This window comes from Salvelinus alpinus, chromosome 8 (genome assembly GCF_045679555.1).
Source record: "Salvelinus alpinus chromosome 8, SLU_Salpinus.1, whole genome shotgun sequence".
NCBI lineage: Eukaryota > Metazoa > Chordata > Actinopteri > Salmoniformes > Salmonidae > Salvelinus > Salvelinus alpinus.
In genome coordinates, this window is record NC_092093.1 from 84,669,581 (window position 1) to 84,691,694 (window position 22,114).

The 22,114-nt window shown below is 44.4% G+C and overlaps 1 protein-coding gene across 4 annotated transcripts in view; it reads left to right on the forward strand.

Annotated features, from left to right (window-relative positions):
- The window catches only part of tmem108 (transmembrane protein 108), a 116,901-nt gene that overhangs the window by 34,304 nt on the left and 60,483 nt on the right, over positions 1 to 22,114 (forward strand). Inside the window, exon 1 of one of the 4 annotated variants that reach the window (XM_071415259.1) lies at positions 2,438 to 2,747. The exons of 1 other annotated variant lie outside the window; for it this stretch is intronic. The gene's annotated coding sequence lies outside the window, so the exon portion shown is untranslated. Of the gene's footprint in view, positions 1 to 2,437; positions 2,748 to 3,735; positions 3,975 to 7,132; positions 7,276 to 22,114 lie in introns of those variants that run through there. 2 more of the 4 variants (XM_071415261.1, XM_071415260.1) reach the window with 2 other exon arrangements.

Below are 22,114 nucleotides of genomic sequence, written 5' to 3' on the forward strand. Positions count from 1 at the left end.
GAGGACTTTAGCCTGTCTCTTTTGATGAAGGATCCATCCGGTCCGCTTACACCATGGCTGAACTCAATTAGCCGGCTCTCAAAGAGCTTTGGCGTAATCACCCGACAGTCATGGCGACGATAACATCACCATTTAAAGCCTGAATCCCATTATAGCATAGGAGAATTCTCAGATAGGAACCTGGTTGGGAGGCATGAAAGGAAAGGGTTTGAAGGGTGCATTAAGTCTCAGAACCCCTATTGGTTAGTTAAGACAGTTCACTTCAAAGGACTTCACCTAAAGTAATTGGCGTGTTTGCCCATAGCTAGCTAAACCGGATGATACACACTGGACAACATCTTGTAATTGCTTGACTTTGAAATGAAAGTTTCCACGATGGATAATGGAACTAACGAGCAGTAAACAACACGTGCGTGCAAATAAGCCTCAAATAAACTTCTGAAATAGCATGGCGTCATGCTCACTTTAAAGAGATGCTCCGGAACTTTGGCGACTAGCAGGTATTTTCTAAAGCTCCCTCTTTGGGCAGGATGTGTCAATGTGTAGTTCATGCATGTATAATCTATGAGCAGAATTACTGTTTTACCAGCCACGAAATCTCTAGTTTGAAAACAACTTTTTTCTGGAAACTGTGCTGCGCCATTTTCCCTACATTTTCCCTCACGTGTGCCAGCCCCCTAGCAATTTGAGTTCATGCCAATGACCTTCAGCCCCTCGCCATTCGAGTGACAGCTTGCAAGATGCACACACAGCAGAGCGAGAGAGAGCAATTGACGTGGTGCACATATCTGCACATGTGACATATTACTCACTTTTCAGGGGCCACTTTTGACTCGTGAGCGCTACTTTCAGAACTACTGGCTAAAAAGTATACAAAAGTACTAGAGAATCTCTTTAACATGGCCAGGGAGCAGTTGAGATGAGGGACGATGAGGTTGAGATACGATCTGCAATGTCAATTGATAGGAAGTGCTCGTCGGATCCAGCCAAGTCATCTCTGCTGATACGCTCTAAAGGGCGTAATGAATTTCTAAAATACACCACTGCAGACGCTTTGTGTCGCTTTAGGCACTGACAGACGGGTGAGGCCAATCACTACTAGGCATGTTCTGATTGAGAAATCACTGTGTGGTTTCACTCTGTGACACTCTGGGATTATTCATTTTCCAATAATCATGTTCCACCCTTGGGTTGTCTCTGGGCTGGGTTATAGCTTCTAATATGTCTGTCCTGAGCCCATCCAACAACTCTCATACTAGACTGAACTCTCAGTCAGAACCACATCTCTTCCAATAACCAACCTCTCTAGACAGAGTCCACACCCTATATGTCCTCATATCTGCTGTCTGTCAGGGCAGGTAAACCAACCCACAGGGACTGGCTCTTCTACTAGCTCCATTATGGCTTTGGCTGTCCTGTTCCAATTCCTTTTTCATCAACTTGTACACCCAGGGTTCTCCACAAAATGTCACTGCTTTAATCATGGGTATCCTTGAGTGGCTGTGGGAAAAGGTCACCTCTAGTTACCCAGCAGTAGATACGGCTTTGGGGGATATAAGACTCGTAGTCCTGCCAGTTCCAGCGTTAGTAAATTACTCTCAGTGGGTGTCAATCATGAACACCCACTGTTGGTCAAAGCACTCCACTCAGAACTCTGACCTATACCCCTCTGTGTGGGAAGTTTCAGAAGGATGAAGGACCAGTAGGATGTAAATATAGTACAATGCAACCACCAACCAGACAATGACACTGCTTCCATGAGTAAGGGATCGTCAGTCATCATTAAAATCCTCTCTTGTTCTCATACGCAGACTATCTAGCGTCTGCTTTTAACTGTCAGTCCTAATGATGGTGTAATTAACTAAGCTTACAGTGGCTGATTGTGTGCATGTTTGAAATATTGCGCTTCCCCGTGGATGTGGGTGGGAGTTTGTTGGAGTGCACCCTTGTGTATCACAGGAGGCTGCTGAGGGGAGGACAGCTCATAATAACGTCTGGAATGGAGAAAATGGAATGGCATAAAACGCATGGAAACCATGTATTTGATACCATTCCACTAATTTGGCTCCAGCCATTACCACAAGCACGTCCTCCCCAATTAAGGCACCACCAACCTCCTGTGGTGTGTGTATGTATGTGTTTGAGCACAGCGCCGAAGCCAGACACGCTTCCAGTCCCAGCCGCTTTCTTGGATTTAATCCGTCTCACTAATAGCGGGGGGATGGGAGAGGGGGGGGAGAGGGAGAACAATACAGCATCTCCCCAAGGATGCTGGTTCTCCCACTCGTCTCACAGCTGTTTCTGAGGGCTCCCTGTGTAGACACTCATGGAAGCCCAGCACATTCCCCCCTCCCCATCCTTCCTCACTACCCTCTTCCTGCCATTGTCACTGTGACAAGCCTGGAATGCGTCAAGAGGTAAAATTAGATGTGTGTGTGTGCAGAGTATGGACCTTCCTGTACTGCATTTTTGCGTTACTGAGCTGTGCGTGCGTACGTTGTGCGCGTGCAGCCGTTAATGAAAGAAAAGAGGAGAGAGGAAATGTAGATGCGTTGGAGAGAAGTTATTTCCTCGCAATGCAGGTTATTGTGTATCTCCATAGACCGGCTTGCTAAGGCTACCTCATGGAAATACTTGGACTTTTCAGAAGGTTTTGTACTCTATCTTTACCGGACATTGGAGTGAGTCAAAGTTTCAGACATAAATAGAGAATAAAGATCATATCCAGATCAAATCTCTCCAAAAAGGTAAATACCATAGTTTATCATTCTTGTTTCTCCAACCTTCTTGGATACCATGTTTTTTCACTCATACCAGTAATGTAGGCGAATAAGAACATTAGTAACAAACATGGTTGCTGTATGTCTTCACAGAGGCGTTTAACTGAGCCTAATCTTTGTGTGCTGTGTGCCACTCCTGATGCCTTGTGAAAGAAGGCATTAGTCCATGAGACTGGTTTTGAGAGGACACACCCTTTGAGATAATGACAATTGCCATGTGTATGTCTAAACTAGAGGTCTTCACAGGTCCACCAATACAGGAATACCCGAGACCCGATCTGGGACATGAGCGGGTCCGGATCCAATATTCAAAATAATGTCACGAGTCTGGGCCGGATCATATATGATTATCATGGGTCTGAGTTGTTGTTATTTTAACTGACTTGTCTGGAAGAGCTCGTACAGATCCAAACATGACTACTGCAGTAGAGAGAGAGACATTACATTTTTTATGCTGCTGCTCTTGCTTTTCATGTAAATGGAGCGTGGCGCATGTAGCTTGTTGTTGGCCAATCATAAGTCATCAAAGCGGCAATAGGCTACAGTCATAGAGCCTCGCTCTGTGTGTGGCAAAAGTTAGGAGATCTCTAATCAATGGACGATGGAATTCAAAATACGGAATTAAAAGTTAAAGGAGAAGGATAGGCTACAACGACCAAGAGCCAACAGGTAGGCTGCTATTTTAATATTCTGAATGGAGTTGTTACTATTTGTAACTGTAGGATGAGAAAGAGCTGCTTTGCAGCCTCAATTAGCCTAGCTACCTAACGTTAGTCTACTATAGTGCAAGTCGGCTTGTTGGTTGGTTGATGTCTCTCCCTCCTTGCTCACAGTACGGCCCCTCCCCCACCAGCAAGAGTGGCACCTCTCTTTCCCTCCTCTCGTGCTTTATCAGTGCCGATTTGAAATATTTTCAGCTGTTTCCATCACTCAGCTTGGACCGGGCCTGGATCTGACCAGGTCTATTCGGAAAGGGTCTAGTTGTCCTCGGGTCCGTTTGTAACGGGTCCAACTTTTTTTATTTTATTACATGATGGCACTTTGTCATCAGTTTATCTGAGAGATTAATTCTGTTTGTCTTATTACGCCCACTCTATTGGTGTCCATGAGATCTTTTATGGAGAAACATCAAACGCAACCCAAGGAGAAGGCGTGACATACTTCACTTCTGTGGCCGCAGGATACAGCCCTAATGTATGATATTACACCATTACATTATTCATCTCTCATGCAGGTAGATGCCCTAAGGGCAACTAAAATTGCTTTAATTTTTATGCATGATACTTTATTATTACGTGAATGATGTAGACAAGCAGTAGGACTCTGTGTCCTCTCTCTCAAGCTTAGAGGAATTCTCATTGTGTGTCCCTCTTAAACTTTAATCTTTCCAACTCCCTAACCACTGTACTCTGCTGCATGACTCACCACTCCTTGAGGGATGTGCAAAAGGACCTCAGGGACTTAATTGGACCGACATGGCACTAACTTTCCTTAAAGGTTACCATTGGTAGCTCATAAAAACATCCAATTGACAAACACCTTGACAAACCTTCCTCCTCAATTACATGCTTTCAGATGCCTGTACTGCGGTTCTCGAGCATCAGTTTTCATTTTATTTTGTCGGGGGAAAGCGTTGTTTTTCCTTCTACTACCTCTCCCCATGTATCACGGCCGGCTGTGTCAGGCTCTATAGAACAGTGTGCAGCAACAGGGCAAGGTGCACCGGAGCAGGTTCACCAGGTAACTGCAATGCCTGCTGGGTTGTGGGGAGGATTGATAGTCGTTGACAGCTCCCCTGGCGTTGCAGTGCTAGCCGCTGCTGTGTCATCCTACACTACAGAATTGGCCGTGGGACGCTGGGCTGTTTGTCTCCATTTCAAATCACTGGTGAGGAGACGCATCTGATACTGCTGTGTCTCCGGGGCTAAAAATATCCCTGCGTTGTCTGACCAATCAGAGTTAAGAAAGGGTTGAACGGTGAGGTCTCGTTGGACAGGACATTGTCCCTCCCGTGGCGCTCTCTGACTAACCACTCTCTGTCCCCACAGCATGGAACTATGGGAGCTCAGCTGAATCTAAAACAGCTGAATCTGAGAGTTTTAATTCCCTCATTAATACGACCTCCAGAACATTTGTTTGACATTTTGTTTTTCTTTCAACCCCTCGTCTGCTTTAAAGTGAATTTTGAATGGTGAGCCAGCAAGTTTTACCATTACCTACAATACATTCCTTACTTTTCATTGTGCTAAACTCATTCCATGCTTTTTATTTTTTTATTTAACCTTTTATTTAACTAGGCAAGTCATTTAAGAACAAATTCTTATTTACAATGACCGCCTACTCCGGCCAAACCCGGACGACGCTGGGCCAATTGTGCGCCGCCATATGGAACTCCCAATTGAACCTTGTACTAAAACATTGAGCACAGTAAAGTAGTTCCTAGCCTCCTACATGCTTGTTTGTGGTGTGGACCTTCCGTAATGTTCCCTTGCAGTTGGAGATTACTTTACCCGACTAACGCCTGTTCCCAGAGCCTGTCAGACGGTGCACCGACACAGTGTGACCGTAGGGGTTAGCGTCACGCGCAGACGGAGACAGGGAGGAGTGACAGGTGTCAGGCCCCACTGCAGATTGATTGTCAGATCGGTCGAAGACACACACGTCCATGGTCTTACAGGATCCCCCTTTCCGTCACACACACATGCACGTACGCACATACACACACACGCACACACAAACACACCTATTGACGTGAGTCACACTGACACTCTCAGCCTGAAAAGGTCAGAAGAGGACATATGTTCCCTCTTTAGAACATCCCTGTGAATCCATGCGTCTGGTATTGCCAGACAGTGTCAACTGCTCATTTCAAAGAGGATATTTCTTCGATGCTTTTGTGCTGTGATGTTAATGTCCCAGAAGTGTTGCATGTCCTAATATGATTATTTTTAAGCATTGCAACTGTACATGTCAGCTGATGATTGTTTCCCAGCATCAATACAAGTCGTTTCTGAAGTCAATGCAACAGAGAGTTAGGACATGGAAGGGATCAAGCTCATCTAAGGAAAGATGAGAGAGGGAAAGAAGAGCGAGAGGGACGCAAGTAAATGAGGAGAGAAGACCAAGGGGACATGGGAGATAAAGGAGTGTAGGGCGGGTCAAGTTGTGTTTGAGGCTATGAGATGAGTTCGGAGGGCACAGCTATCGCAGCCTCTCCCACTCCCACAGTGGGCAATCAACAGACTAAAGCAGTCCACTGCAGGTACTGCATCACACACATCCCCGCCCACCCACTATGCAAAGAGCCAAGCTTGAGAAACACGGAACTGTATCGACTGACTACCTGCTCATGCGATTAACCAAGCCTCAAATATCAACACTAGCGCAAGCTGAGCACCCGACACAGCACACAACACAGTCAGCCAACGGTTGCATACTAAATCACCCAAGTACAACACCTACAAAACCAAACCAATGTTTTATCAAGGAATTCAAAGTGCCAATCAAGCAGCTTTCACAGCTGAGTAGCCCCACCCACTAGACAGCAAGGTATTGGATGGATCAAGGGTAAAAGGCTACATGCTCGTTATCTGCTACTAAGGTCTCATTGATCTCCTAGTCCAATAATCAATGTGCTTCACTCAGGAGTGGCTGAGTTGACGTGTCTATCTGGCAGATCCAGCCAACAATTTTTAAACTGTAACGATTAGACGATGTTGATGTAAAGGGGGCTTGTCTTGAACTAGACTAGAGCTGAAACGTCTGCCCTTTGCGTCAGAAATTTGCACAAGGGACTCTGCTCTAATCTCATGTTGATGCATTTGTTAAATGACAGAGATCTTTAATCCTTGAGTTATTCTTCTAGATATTTGAATTATTTTCTCTCCTCTTTTCTCTCTGGAACTTTCTCATCTTTCACTTGGATGGGAGAAATGAAGTATATTAAATTATCAACACAATACTTCTCCACTTCATCAGTAGGAGACAGATACAGCACGATCAATGGAAAAGCAGTAAAACGCAGTAAAAAAGGATCTTACAGTAACCACAGCACAGCATTCTCCTGGAAGATTTGGGATGCACCCTGTCTTGCCAGGCAATTCTGACAGGCACCATCATCAGGCTTTGTGTAAAGTGTGGTGAATTTAGGTGTCAATCACAACCCACGCTCTCTGTTTTCCGGCTGTATTATTTTCTTAGTGATTGTGACAGGCGTAGCAGGATGTGACTGTTAATCAGCAGCACCACACAACACGGCAGCAGTCAATCATATTATTACTGTCTGCAGGGTCACACAAGGACAGAGATATTTTTATATATTGAAACTTTATTTAAACCCTCCCCTAACCCGGACGACGCTGGGCCAAATGTGCGCCGCCCTATGGGACTCGCGATCACGGCCGGTTGTGATACAGCCTGGGATCAAACCCGGGTCTGTAGTGAGGCCTCCAGCACTGCGATGCAGTGCCTTAGACCGCTGTGCAACTCCGATAAGGTAGGATATAGATATAGAGAGGGGGGGGAGAGAGAGGAGAGGTTTACAACAGGGACGCTGCCAAAGAGAGACGAGCTGCATCCCAATATCTCTGTCTTCACTGCTCGTACCAATAACTCTAAAGGGACATAAGGCAAGTGTGACAGCTATGCAATGGCTAGATGTTAGGCATATCAGATTGATATAGGGCTAGCACTTTGAGTGTGTGTGTGTGTGTGTGATTTTTGTGCATGCGTGTGTGTGTGTGTGTGTGTGCACCCTTGAGCTATCCATCAGACAACCAGATCTGTCTTCAACCCACGTCAACTATATGTCCCAGTATTGGTGTTGACAGTTTGCCTGCAGACAGTTATAGGATTGTTTTCCATTCTGTGGCATGCAGTCAGTTAGTCTGTTATTTTGTTTGTTGCTGACCATAATACTATTTGAAGTCTATGCGAGCTGTACCTTTTGTCAATGATGAATCAGACCCATGTGCGCGCTCACACACACACATACACAAACACATGCACACACAGGACCTTGGTCACAGCTGCTCTGATGAATGGTCTTCGTCCGGGGGCAGGCTTGGCTAGTGAGTAATGGGGACGATGGAGGTGTTGTTGGACTTCCTGTAACTCTCCTTTCTACTGCAGGCAGGTGCTGCTGTGGTTTTTACTGAGTGGAAGCACTCAAGTAAATGAGTAAGATACTCATTCCGGGTTGAGGTGTGTGTGTGTGTGAGAGAGGAACTGGCAGAGTCAGCCTGTGACGCACACACACACTAAACAGGTGCCCACTCACTATGCTGCTGCGCTCCATGTCACTCCTACACAAACTGCTATTGGCAGGTGTACAGTTGAAGTCGTAAGTTTACCAAATACATTTAAACTCAGTTTCACAATTCCTGACATTTAATCCTAGTAAAAATTACCTGTCTTGGGTCAGTTAGGATCACCACTTTATTTTAATAATGTGAAATGTCAGAATAATAATAGAGAGAATGATTTATTTCAGCTTTTATTTCTTTCATCACATTCCCAGTGGGTCAGGAGTTTACATGCAATGCCTTTAAAATTGAGTGTCTTTAAATTGTTTAACTTGGGTCAAATGTTTCGGGTAGCCTTCCACAAGCTTCCCACAATAAGTGAGAAACATTCCTCCTGACAGAGCTGGTGTAACTGAGTCAGGTTTGTAGGCCTTTTTCAGTTCTGCCCACAAATTTTCTATAGGATTGAGGTCAGAGCTTTGTGATGGCCACTCCAATACCTTGACTTTGTTGTCCTTAAGCCATTTTGCCACAACTTTGGAAGTACGCTTGGTCATTGTCCATTTGGAAGACCCATTTGCAACCAAGCTTTAACTTCCTGACTGATGTCTTGAGATGTTGCTTCAATATATCCACATAATTTTCCTCCCTTATGATGACGTCTATTTTGTGAAGTGCACCAGTCCCTCCTGCAGCAAAGCACCCGACACAGCATGATGCTGCAACCCCCGTGCTTCACGGTTGGGATGGTGTTCTTCGGCTTGCAAGCCTCCCCCTTTTTCCTCCAAACATAACGATGGTCATTATGGCCAAGTGGTTCTGTTTTTGTTTCATCAGACCAGAGGACATTTCTACAAAAAGTATGATCTTTGTCCCCATGTGCAGTTGCAAACCGTAGTCTGGCCTTTTTATGGTGTTTTTGGAGCAGTGGCTTCTTCCTTGCGGCCTTTCAGGTTATGTCGATATAGGACTCGTTTTACTGTGGATATAGGTACTGTTGTACCTGTTTCCTCCAACATCTTCACAAGGTCCTTTGCTGTTGTTCTGGGATTGATTTTCACTTTTCGAACCAAAGTACGTTCATCTGTAGGAGACAATGCGTCTCCTTCCTGAGCGGTATGACGGCTGTGTCATCCCATGGTGTTTATACTTGCTTACTATTGTTTGTACAGTGGTACGTGGTACCTTCAGGCATTTGGAAATTACTCCCAAGGATGAACCAGACTTGTGGAGGTCTCCAATTTTTTTCTGAGGTCTTGGCAGATTTCTTTTGATTTTCCCATGTTGTCAAGCAAAGAGGCACTGAGTTTGAAGGTAGGCCTTGAAATACATCCACAGGTACACCTCCAATTGACTCAAATGATGTCAATTAGCCTATCAGAAGCTTCTAAAGCCATGACATCATTTTCTGGAATTTTCCAAGCTACAATTTTCCAAACAATTGTTGGAAAAATTACTTGTGTCATGCACAAAGTAGATGTCTTAACCAACTTGCCAAAACTACAGTTTGTGAACAAGAAATTTGTGGAGTGGTTGAAAAACGAGTTTTAATGACTCCAACCTAAGTGTATGTAAACGTCCGACTTCAGCTGTATCATCCCTGCTGCTACACTGTTCGGCCTTGCATTACTGATGTTAACCTAGCTTCTAAACCAGAGATAAATGGGAATTGACATCCACAGCTCCGTGAACGTGGAAGAGGGTTGTACATGTAACGTAGACTCAGGGAGTCAGGAAGCAGGTGCAGTTGGAGAGTTTAATAGAAGATGAACAATAAGCAATACAGCAACAGGATTAGCATCGGGACCGGTGGGAAATAACAACAGACTGCAATATATATATATATATGGGGAGTAATCAGGAAGGTCCAGGTGTGCATGATGAGGCACAGGTGTGCATAATAAGGGTTGCCAGGACCAGTGTTTAGTAGACCGGCGACGTTGAGGGGGAGCGGGAGTAGACATGACAGTACGGTTGTATTTTATGCCAGTGGTGTGTCTCTTTTTGGTGATTAATGTTCTTGCAGAGGCATTTTGTGAACTAATTACTGTGTCCGTTACGATACTCTTCTTGTACAAATAGAACAGAATTGCTACTTACGAGCCACTTACTAGGGGACTATAGCAATGGTATAAATCAGCTGTTGCTACTCATTTCTATCCATTTACTCTAAAGGGTTTAGACTGGTTGTTGAGATGTACAGACAGACAGGGCGTCAGGCAGGCAGTGCAGTATGTGAGAATCCCCCATGATTATGTAAGTGGCAAGAGACTCAGGTAGCCAGACCAGTTAGTCAGTGAGGGTTGATAGGAAGTGATGATATGTCCCCACCTCCCGCCGCATCGGGGTGAATGGCATGCTGGGAGTCTAATGTCCTTTTAATGGCCTGGCATTTACTAGCTGGTTGGCGGGGGGAGTGGTGGGGAAGTGGTGGCAGGCTGCGCTGATTGATGACCCGTGCAGCCAGCGCCAACCGCCTCAAGCCTGCATGACATAGCAACCGCAACTCATCCTGCCATCAGGGCCATGGCCGATGACGTCGACAGCGTTCAATCACAGCACAGCACTGCCAGTGACTCAGCACCATAGCATCCTGCAGATACACATTTGGCGTGGTAGAGAGGAGGAATGGGATGCTGAAGAACCAAGCATTCCTTTCTATAGAGCTTGTGGTAAATACCTGGTGCTATTTCATCAGGGACCGTTATTGGAGCAAATCGATACTGTAGTAAACATTCAATTTGTTTTCGCTGGCTGGCTGGCCAATTAAGTGATCACAGCAGCAATCCAGTGGCACCATCAACCAATCGGCTACTCTGTGGTTGAGTCACTGCTTACTGGCTCTTAGCTATTGCTGTGGCACATGCTTGAAGAAGAAGTGTTATTTGTTTCATAATGGAATTGTTCATTGTAATCAGGCTCGTCATCTATTGCCAGGGGGGGGAGATCAGCCTCAGCAGGGTTTTACGTGAATTCCTGTTATGAAAGCCCAACACCCTTGGTCTGCTCACCCCAAAATACTCAGTGATTTTTCTCTCAGCTCCATGGCAAAATGGGCCCCAAATGCAGTAGTCCAGCCCTGGGTCTACTGTGAGGTCACTAAGAGCGCAAGGGCTGGGGGAGGAGGAGGGGGGGGGGGGGGGGCTGAGACATCAGCACCTCTGAGTCATGGCCCTCTGAGACTCATCCTCCCCACAAACAGCAGCACAGGAAACACATGGAGAGAACGAGGCCCTGTGCGTCAGGAGGGAGGCCATGTTATCAGGAACTGTTTACTGATTCCCATCGAAGGGGGGAAAGAAACATCACTTTTCGCTGGTCCTCTGGGAGGATGGGGTGGAGATGGGCATCAGAGTCTTGTCGCAATCACATGGAACCCCTTGAGATCACGCCAATGAGGTCCACTGGAAATCCACTTTTCTAATCTAATGTAACCGGTCTGTTTCCAAAATGGCACCTATTTTATTTTCTACCCTATGGGTAGTGCACTATAGAGAGAGCGCACTATATAGTGAATAGGATGCCTTTTGGTACTTACACATTGTTTATCCTCTGGGGCTGCCTTGGTGGCCTTACTGAAAATGGACCTATTTCTACATTTAGAATTAGAATATTAAAATGGATTAAAATGATGGAGAAATGTGGTTTATGCAAAAGTAGTTAAATCTATCCTAGCAAACATGACACCCATTGGCCCCATGTGGGTATGCGGTGGCCAAGGTGGGCATGGGAAAGCCCACAGAAAGTTCACACCAAGCCCACACCAGCCCAAAAAGGGGCTAGCCAAGCACAGGTTTGCAATCCCACATCAGACCATCACGGACTAGCCCACACCAAGCCAACACCAGCCCGACACGGGCGAGCTCACAACAAGCCCAACACAGGCTAGTCCACACCAATCCCACTCCAGCCCAACACAAGCTAGCCCACCACTGCCCAACACGGGCCATCCCACACCGAGCCCAACAGGGGATAGCCAACAACAAGCCCAGCACAGCTAGTGGCAGGGCTCATTAGAATATTTGGAGGTGTGGTTTGCACCCAGTTCTTTTCGTACAACAGTTATTGACAGTGTAACTGTTCTGTTGTGTGATGCCCAATATATGTGTTTTAGTTTTTTGTTTGTTCTTTCTGATACAGTGTAACATGTTTAGAAAATTATGCAATCAATGCATTACATTTTAAATGTTATAAATTATAAATAAATTCTTATGAAATAGCAAATGCGCATCTGCCAATGTGGGCAGCCTATATGGGGCAACCTACATCGTGACAATGTGCGCATGTTTGCTTTTCAGCTATCTGATAGAAAGTTAAGGAAACAAAAGTGATAAGTCCATGTAACACCTCCGGCGGCCATATTTTCTCTGATTTGTTTCTGTAATACTTTTTGACTGAGGTTTGACTCCATAAATCTGTGTAATGAATTCAGAAGCACGTCTCTCCTAATTTCTCTGTCTCATTTACCGACCGCCCTCACAGATAGACAGCTACTGCGTCCCAAGTGGCACCCTATTCCCTACATAGTGCACTACTTTTGACCGAACCCAATGGTCAAAAGTAGTGGACTACAGTATATAGGGAATAGAATAGGTTGCTATTTGGGACACACACAGTGTGTTCATTCAATGCACCTGTAACAAGCCGATAAACCTCTTGAGAACCATGTATTGGAGTGAGGAAAATATCAGCTCAACAGCTTCCATAAAAGCGTGGGATTAGGGCTTTGGGTCATCTGTGGGTTGTTGTCAGAGCACAACCCTGTCCACTCGTTCAGTGACTTCCTCACTCCCTCCCACCTCGCTCTCTTTACTCTCTTGTTATGGAAAGTGCAGCTTCATGTAAGCATATAGCCAGACCCTTAGACGCTAGACCCCTAAAGTAAAATAGAAGTTCAAAATGAAAAGGCATTGTTATCCTTGCGGGCTTGTACCCCGGGGGAGACGGATTGACAGGTTTATATTTCACTACCCCATCTCGAGCGACCTTGGCTGGGGCGTAAACTCTGTGCCCCCCTCCAGACTCACTATTCAGAGCTGCGTTCTCCAAGTAGCAGCAGCAAAGGCATTTTGGGGACCCAAAGGGCTGTCAACATGAGCCCAAACACAAAGACTGAGCTGCTAGGAGGAAGGGAATGGTTTCTGAAAGTCTTATTCTCTCAGTCCCAATGGTGAGTGCTTTATTTTGTCTTTCTCTTTTAGAAATTTGGGGGCTGTGTTTTTTTTTGTCTCTGATGGAGACCCGCGTTTGTCCTCGCCAAGGAGATTTGAATATATAATGTAGGCCTACTATTAGAGTTGCCATGGCAATGGCCACAGTCTCTCTCTCTCTGTGTGTGTGTGTGTGTGTTTGTGTGTGTGTCAATTGCCATGTAGCTGTTGATTTGTTATTCTCCTGTAAAAGGCTGGAATGTCATGGAGCTGCTAGCTGTCCAGAAAATACACAGATGGAGGGTATTCCAATACATTTTCATATAGAACTGATTTATAGGATCTTTGTGGGTCTACCTCTGTGTGGATTTGTGAATTATTCCCCATGTTTGCATCTTTGGATGGATGTATATTCTGTCTTATTATATCCTATAGAAGTGGGTATTTTGATTCTTCTTCTAAGCAACATATTTCAAATACATACCCTGACATAATGCTCTGTTTTAGGAGTATTGTTCCTTCCAGCTCCTGGACTTTAAGGACCATGACACGGCCTGCCATAACACATTATCTCTCTCTGACTCTGTGTCCAGCTGTAATCTGTGCAGTGGTCTGAGTGGCTTTACCCATGCTAGTAATTCTATTTCTATGACAGCTCCCAATGTATGAACAGCCTGATGCTTTCTTCTGTCTCAGCAAGTTAAATCCACAGCCTCTCCACTCTCTTTCTCTCTCTATGGACTAGAGTCATGATACGCCCCTGTTTTTTCTCTAATGAAAGGAATGCCACAATTGTACATCTCAAAAACACAGCCACTCAGCTAGCTGATCTTTTCAGGTGGTTGGAAAATACATCCAAATGCAAATATGACTGGTAGTAGGTTGGTTGAGTTGCAGCCTGCAGTAGAGGTCTTCAATAAAAGGCCACTCTAATAAAATGTGCAGTTTTGTCACACAACACAATGCCACAATGTCTCAAGATTTGAGGGAGTGTGCAATTGGCAGGCTGACTGCAGGAATGTCCACCAGAGCTGTTGCCAGATAATTTAATGTTCCTTTCAGAGAATTGAAAGTTCATTTCTTTACCATAAGCCACCTCCAATGTCGTTTTAGAGAATTTGGCAGTACGTTCAACTGGCCCCACATCCATAGACCGCGTGTATAAACGGTTTGCTGATGTCAACGTTGTGAACAGAGTGCCCCATGGTGGTGATGGGGTTGTGGTATGGGCAGGCATAAGCTACGGACAACATACACAATTGCATTTTATTGATGGCAACTTGAATGCACAGAAATACCGTGACGAGATCCTGAGGCCAATTGTGAGGTCCATTTTTGTAAGGTATCTTTGACCAACAGATGCATATCTGTATTCCCAGTCATGTGAACTCCATAGATTAAGGCGTAATTCATTTATTTAAATTCACTGATTTCCTCATATGAACTGTAGCTCAATAAAATCTTTGAAATTGTTGCATGTTGCGTTTAATTTTTTGTTCAGTATTGTTGTAACTGTAGGATTAGAAAGTGCATGCACTGCAGCCTCAATTAGCCTAGCTAGCTAGCTTAACTAGCTTCTCCCGGTTTGATGCAGTCAAGACAGGTACTACGTAATCATATTTGGTGATAAATAACCTAGCTATAACAGCTATTAGTCTACTATAGCGCAAGTCAACTTGTCTGGTTGCTGTCTCTCGCTCCGGTCTCCCTGTGTCAGTCGCACAGCTAGAGCGTCACCTCTCTCCCTCCTCTCGAGCTTTACCAGCTCCAGTTAATAAAGCTGCTTCTTTTACTCGGATTAGACCTGGTCTGGATCTGACCAGGTCTATACGGAACGGGTCTAGTTCTCCACGGGTCCGTTTGGAGCGGGTTTCTATATTTAAAAAATGTATTTATGCATATCGGGTCCGGGTAGGAAAGCCCCATGTCCCTTTCGGAACAGGTCCAGCTTTTTGGACCCTTGAAGACCTCTAACCTGCAGCGTGCATATCTCCATCCAGTCTATTATAAAAGTGATTATATTTACAAGGAACAATAAATGATTAAATGGTCAATGCTGCTGTGCTTGTGTTGCTTATCCCTCTCCCTCTCATTGCATGATCACAAAGAAACACTGTTTGCGTCCCAAGTTGCACCCAATTCCCTTTTATAGTGCACTGCTTTTGACCAGGGCCCATAGGGTTCTAGCTCAGTACACTACAGGCCCTACTCTTCAATGTTTAGTGACCCATCATTGTTTTTACTGACCAGCCCAGGTAGTGAGTGCAGTGGACTGAATTTCATAGCTGCCTACCAGGAATTGAAGATAACAACTCAGAATCCTCACCAAAAAGAACTGAAATAGCTAATGAATTTGTCAAATTCTAACTCTATACTACAGCGGCACAATCATCTAAACATAGAGAAAATACAAACATACTTAGAAAAAATTGTGATAAAGTGATAAACAAAATGCTAAGTTAATCAAACCAATAACTGAAGAACTGACAGCTACTTAAAAAAAAAAGAGAGAGCAATGCCCAGGAAGTGAAGGATACACAAATTAATTCTATAAGGAATTCAAACAAGAAGTAGTACCTTTCTTATGTAAAGCTGGAAGCCCTCAACTGGGCCCTCGACAATAGAGAGTACGCACCAGCCTGGACCTCATCTATTATTACCGTTATCCATAAAGGTAAAGATCCAGCAGAATGTGCATCGTATTGACCAATATCGTTACTGAACGACGACCAAAACTCGCTTACATCAATTATTGCAAATATATTAAGTAATATAATGTCCAGCAGACTCCTGACGAAATATAAACAGCTTATGGTAGCTCTAGATACAGAGAGAACCTTTGACAGGGTGTCATGGTCAACATTTTTTAAAACTTTTGTGAAACTTTCTTGAACAGGTTGCAAATGATGTACGTAACACCAAATGCCAGAATAATGGTAAATGGTACATTATTGCGCTCTTTTGACCTTCTAAGGGGGACACGACAGGGAGATCCTCTAAGAAACCATCTGAAAATACAAGGTCTGCAGATCGGATAGGAAGAACACAAATTAGCAAACAACGTGAATCTCTATTTAACAACATACCTCAGTCAGTTCCCGCCTCGATGGATGAAATAAAACAAAACAGTGCTGTATCTGGGTACAGACTAAATACTGGGAAATCAGAAGCAGATAGTGTCAGGTTTTGGCCAAGACTGTTCGTATTTTGGTCACTAGATGTCCCCATTGCACCTTTTTTGTACCTTTTGTTTTTCTTGCTCTAATTATTGTTTGCACCTGTAGGTCATTCCCTTGTTAGTATTTAAACCCTGTGTGTTCCTCAGTTCCTTGCTCAGTGTTTGTAAGTTAGCACCCAGCCCCAGCCCAAGCCTTGTTTTATATAGATATTTCTCTTGTTGGATTTTCCAGAGGTTCTCTGGTTTAGTTCTTGTGTATTATTTGAGTAGTCTGTTGAGGTTTGTTTTTCCCTGCTGTTTTTTTTCTGTCACGACCCGGTGCGAGAAACAGTCACTAATAATCGTCAGAACCCAGAAGATGAGGCAGACACAGCAGTACTAGAGATGGTGGTTTAATTAAAGAACAAAATCTTCAGGCAAAGAAACTAAATCCACAATGTCCAAAAATAAAGCCAAGAGGCACAAAATGGAAATCCTCCAAAATACAAAAGAAACTCCACAAAGTGGTAAAAAAACAGCAGGGAAAAACAAACCTCAACAGACTACTCAAATAATACACAAGAACTAAACCAGAGAACCTCTGGAAAATCCAACAAGAGAAATATCTATATAAAACAAGGCTGGGGCTGGGTGCTAACTTACACGCACTGAGCATGGAACTGAGGAACACACAGGGTTTAAATACTAACAAGGGAATGACCTACAGGTGCAAACAATAATTAGAGCAAGAAAAACAAAAGGTACAAAAAAGGTGCAATGGGGACATCTAGTGACCAAAATACGAACAGTCTTGGCCAAAACCTGACAGATAGAACATACCTGTATAAATTACACCATAAAGGTCACCAAAACAAAACTTATCCAAACAGACATTATCCACCTGCGAGAAATTGGAATGGACGCCGACCTTAAACCAAGTACAGTATAATTGATAATACATTTAAAAATGAGCTGATAAAGGACTGACCAGGTACCACCAGATGTTCACCGACAAGGTGATAGATGCATCTGAGAATCTATTAAAGATATAACCTCCAGAACTTTTTTACAATTACTTATTATAATAATAAATTACATTTGTAAAGCACTTTTCATTATACAAGAATAATCTCAAAGTGCATAAAATAGAAACATAAACTTTCTAATAATTATGAACCATGGGATGGATGTAACGCTCACCCCTACTGAGCTACAACTGATTCTGGGAGGGAGAGAGCAGAAAGCCAGAAAAGCTGAGATTTGACATGAGGGGAAGAAGAACAGAAGGGGAGATCTGAATTACTCCACAGCCACCAGACGATCATAAAGCCAGCCCCACACACTACCAACGTCAGCACCTTCACCGCCGAACAGCATCAGCAGAGCCAGAGACGGGGCCATGGGAAGTACCAGAGGGAGTGATCGAAGGATGGGCCATCCAACATGAACTTCCTTCAACCCTCTCATTTGACTTTACTGCTGGGGGTCAATAAGGGGGGGTGAGTCCAATATGGACCAGATATAACCGCTTAAGGAGTGGTTGAACAAGGGGAATTAAGCAGATGTAACCGGTTTTAAGGGAGTAGTGTGTAATGGAGGCTTGACAGTATATGAGTCATTGTTTGCGGGTTAAAGAGGGTTCTCTTTTTGGGGTATTTAGCTATTTTTTTACTGCTGTTTTTAAGTTCCACTTTTTGGAACATTTTTGTAATGGTTGGAGTTTTACTTTTTCAGAATTCTTCTAGACATCGGTTAGAGGTAAGCCTCGGTTCTTTACACCCAGGGGTCATAGGGTCATATAATTGTATTGGGTTTCAAGGTTGGGAGCTAGGGTATTCATAGGATAGTAGACTCATTGTAAAGGGTTTTTGCAGTGGATTTCCGTGTGGGGTCCATGCTTGGGGTGTCTATAGAATGTTGGACTAAGGCTGACACGGTGACTATACATCTCGTCTCGTAGGAGACTAGGCCCTATTGCGGTGAGTAATTCCAGGTCCACAAATGAAGGGTTTGTGCCGCACACCCGTGGGTGTGAAACAAATACTTATTTAATAATAACAGTTGCAGAGCGAAGAAAGTATACTCACCACTGAAGTTCCCCTGGTCTTATAACCCTAGGTGAGCCTGATGGATTACGGGTCGCCCTACCCCTGAGCTGGACGTCCTGCTGAGTGGTTTTTGGAAAAGTTTTCTCCCACCCCAGCTGTCAGCCGCCGAGTGCTAACCCAGGACTTAGAGTGTACACCCAATGGGTATGACAGGGTGGCACTGAGGGGCTGTTGAAAGGGCCCCAGGACTGGGGAGATGTGACGAGTGCAGTGATCTAAAAAGGGCAGCCCTGCTAATCTCAGCCTTGGTGGTTTATGGTTACCAGGTTAGGAAAAATTAACAAGACCCCTTTTGAGCACAGGCTTGAGAGAAACTCAAAGGGAAGTGTATCCTAGTGGGCCAGGGGTCGTCAAAGTGGAGTGCTTGAACCCCTGTGCCAAGGGAGGGGTCACCCAATTGACAGACTGGATAGAGGCCATAAATGGCTGCTGGCCAGCAGTGAGAAATGTGTTTAAGGTAAATCAGATCCCATTGGGATAGGAAAGGCTAGATAATGGTCTATGGGCCAGAGGGGAGTTTAGTCAGCTCCCCGTGGGTAATCAGGATATAGCTAAGGGTTTGACGGACCTATGGAAACTATACCATTGGAACCAGTTGATAAAGGAAATTGATGGATTTCCAAATCCCTTAGGAGGAAAAGGGAATCGTACTAGGCTGCGCTACGTCCTGACCAGATTAAATGGCTGGGGTAGGGAAGAAGCCCGGATATGGTGCAAGGAAGCTACTCTGACAGCAGTCGCAGAGGACCCGGTTAGACAGGGTGTGCTAGGGTGTGTTTCTGGGTGTCAGGCTGTCAGAGCGCCCGGCCCACTGGCGGGAAGGAGCCTGTGCAGATCGGGGTGAAACTCAGGACGGTCTATGTGCCGCTAAAGGGTTTCTACTTCCTTTCTACATTTGTGAGAGTGGTAGGGCCAGAAGCTGGAACCGACCTGGTAAAAAGACGCCTCCGAGCCAGCATCTAGAAAGGGTAAAAATGGAGGTAAAAGGAAGCAAAGGAGATGGTGCCGTCCCACCATCTGGGCCCGAGGGAAAGCCAAGAAGGAAGTGGTGTAAACGATGGTACAAAGTGGGTATGAGCATGTTGTTCGGGGCTTTGCTCATGGTAGCTCTGTACACGATTGGGGTGCTTGGTTGGGAGCGGACACATGTTATGGTAGGAATAAGGCCGACTAGACGATTTAAGGGAACAGCGTACAATCCTGTTTGAAACATACAGTGGGGCAAAAAAGTATTTAGTCAGACACCAATTGTGCAAGTTCTCCCACTTAAAAAGATGAGAGAGGCCTGTAATTTTCATCATAGGTACACTTCAACTATGACAGACAAAATGAGAAAACAAATCCAGAAAATCACATTGTAGGATTTTTTATGAATTTATTTGCAAATTATGGTGGAAAATAAGTATTTGGTCACCTACAAACAAGCAAGATTTCTGGCTCTCACAGATCTGTAACTTCTTCTTTAAGAGGCTCCTCTGTCCTCCACTCATTACCTGTATTAATGGCACCTGTTTGAACTTGTTATCAGTATGAAAGACACCTGTCCACAACCTCAAACAGTCACACTCCAAACTCCACTATGGCCAAGACCAAAGAGCTGTCAAAGGACACCAGAAACAAAATTGTAGACCTGCACCAGGCTGGGAAGACTGAATCTGCAATAGGTAAGCAGCTTGGTTTGAAGAAATCAACTGTGGAAGCAATTATTAGGAAATGGAAGACATACAAGACCACTGATAATCTCCCTCGATCTGGGGCTCCACGCAATATCTCACCCCGTGGGGTCAAAATGATCACAAGAGCGGTGAGCAAAAATCCCAGAACCACACGGGGGGACCTAGTGAATGACCTGCAGAGAGCTGGGACCAAAGTAACAAAGCCTACCATCAGTAACACACTACGCCGCCAGGGACTCAAATCCTGCAAGTGCCAGACGTGTCCCCTTGCTTAAGCCAGTACATGTCCAGGCCCGTCTGCATGCTAGAGAGCATTTGGATGATCCAGAAGAAGATTGGGAGAATGTCATATGGTCAGATGAAACCAAAATATAACTTTTTGGTAAAAACTCAACTCGTCGTGTTTGGAGGACAAAGAATGCTGAGTTGCATCCAAAGAACACCATACCTACTGTGAAGCATGGGGGTGGAAACATCATGCTTTGGGGCTATTTTTCTGCAAAGGGACCAGGACGACTGATCCGTGTAAAGGAAAGAATGAATGGGGCCACGTATCGTGAGATTTTGAGTGAAAACCTCCTTCCATCAGCAAGGGCATTGAAGATGAAACGTGGCTGGGTCTTTCAGCATGACAATGATCCCAAACACACCGCCCGGGCAACGAATGGAGTGGCTTCGTAAGAAGCATTTCAAGGTCCTGGAGTGGCCTAGCCAGTCTCCAGATCTCATACCCCATAGATACATCTTTGGAGGGAGTTGAAAGTCCGTGTTGCCCAGCAACAGCCCCAAAACATCACTGCTCTAGAGGAGATCTGCATGGAGGAATGGGCCAAAATACCAGCAACAGTGTGTGAAAACCTTGTGAAGACTTACAGAAAACATTTGAACTCTGTCATTGCCAACAAAGGGTATATAACAAAGTATTGAGATAAACTTTTGTTATTGACCAAATACTTATTTTCCACCATAATTTACAAATAAATTCATTAAAAATCCTACAATGTGATTTTCTGGATTTTTTTTCTTCTCATTTTGTCTGTCATAGTTGAAGTGTACCTATGGTGAAAATTACAGGCCTCTCTCATATTTTTAAGTGGGAGAACTTGCACAATTGGTGGCTGACTAAATACTTTTTTGCCCCACTGTATATGCTACCGATAATACAGTTGAAGTCAGAAGTTTACATACACCTTAGCCAAATACATTTAAACTCAGTTTTTCACAATTCCTGACATTTAATCATAGTAAAAATTCCCTGTCTTAGGTCAGTTAGGATCACCACTTTATTTTAAGAATGTGAAATGTCAGAATAATTGAAGAGAGAATGATATATTTCAGTTTTTATTTATTTATTCACATTCCCAGTGGGCTAGAAGATTACATACACTCAATTAGTATTTGGTAGCATTGCCTTTAAATTGTTTAACTTGGGTTAAACGTTTCAGGTAGCCTTCCACAAGCTTCCCACAAAAATTTGGGTGAATTTTGGCCCATTCCTCCTGACAGAGCTGGTGTAACTGAGTCAGGTTTGTAGGCCTCCTTGCTTGCACACGCTTTTTCAGTTCTGCCCACACATTTTCTATAGGGTTGAGGTCAGGGCTTTGTGATGGCCACTCCAATACCTTGACTTTGTTGTCCTTAAGCCATTTTGCCACAACTTTGAAAGTATGCTTGGAGTCATTGTCCATTTGGAAGACCCATTTGCAACCAAGCTTTAACTTCCTGACTGATGTCTTGAGATGTTGCTTCAATATATCCACATCATTTTCCCTCTCATGATGCCATCTATTTTGTGAAGTGCACCAGTCCCTCCTGCAGCAAAGAACCCCCACAACATGATGCTGCCACCCCCGTGCTTCACGGTTGGGATGGTGTTCTTCGTCTTGCAATCCTCCCCCTTTTTCCTCCGGACATAACGATGGTCCTTATGGTTCTATTTTTGTTTCATCAGACTAGAGGACATTTCTCCAAAAAGTACGATCTTTGTCTCCATGTGCAGT